This window comes from Portunus trituberculatus, chromosome 23 (assembly GCF_017591435.1).
Source record: "Portunus trituberculatus isolate SZX2019 chromosome 23, ASM1759143v1, whole genome shotgun sequence".
NCBI classification, from domain to species: domain Eukaryota; kingdom Metazoa; phylum Arthropoda; class Malacostraca; order Decapoda; family Portunidae; genus Portunus; species Portunus trituberculatus.
The window spans coordinates 12,031,215-12,031,614 of NC_059277.1; the positions used below are offsets into that span (position 1 = coordinate 12,031,215).

The 400-nt window shown below is 45.5% G+C and overlaps 1 non-coding gene across 1 annotated transcript; it reads right to left on the reverse strand.

Moving 5' to 3' along the window:
- Positions 1 to 328: 328 nt before the first annotated feature.
- Positions 329 to 400, reverse strand: Trnaq-cug. The gene has a single exon. It is a non-coding gene; the product is annotated as a tRNA-Gln (tRNA).

The window sequence follows — 400 nt, forward strand, 5'->3', positions numbered from 1 at the left end:
TCCTCCATCTCTCCCTCCTCTCTCTCAATTTCCTCCCCTGGCCGGCCCGCCACAGCAAGCCATAGGTGAGGGGGCTGCGCACACACACACACACACACACACACACACACACACACACACAAGAGGGTAAAAAGAGGAAGGCCCAGCAGTGACTCGAACTTGGATTCTTCAATAACTTCATCAAAATAAAAGAAAAATAGATCTTGACCTAAATCTTAATGAATATAAAGCACAATATCTTCACTTCTCTTCCTCTTCCTTTTTTTTCTCCTCTTCTTCTTGTTCTTCCTTCTTCTCTTCTACGTCAAGAGGCAAAAAATAGAAGCGAAGGTCCCACCGAGACTCGAACTCGGATTGTTGGATTCAGAGTCCAAAGTGCTAACCATTACACCATGGGACC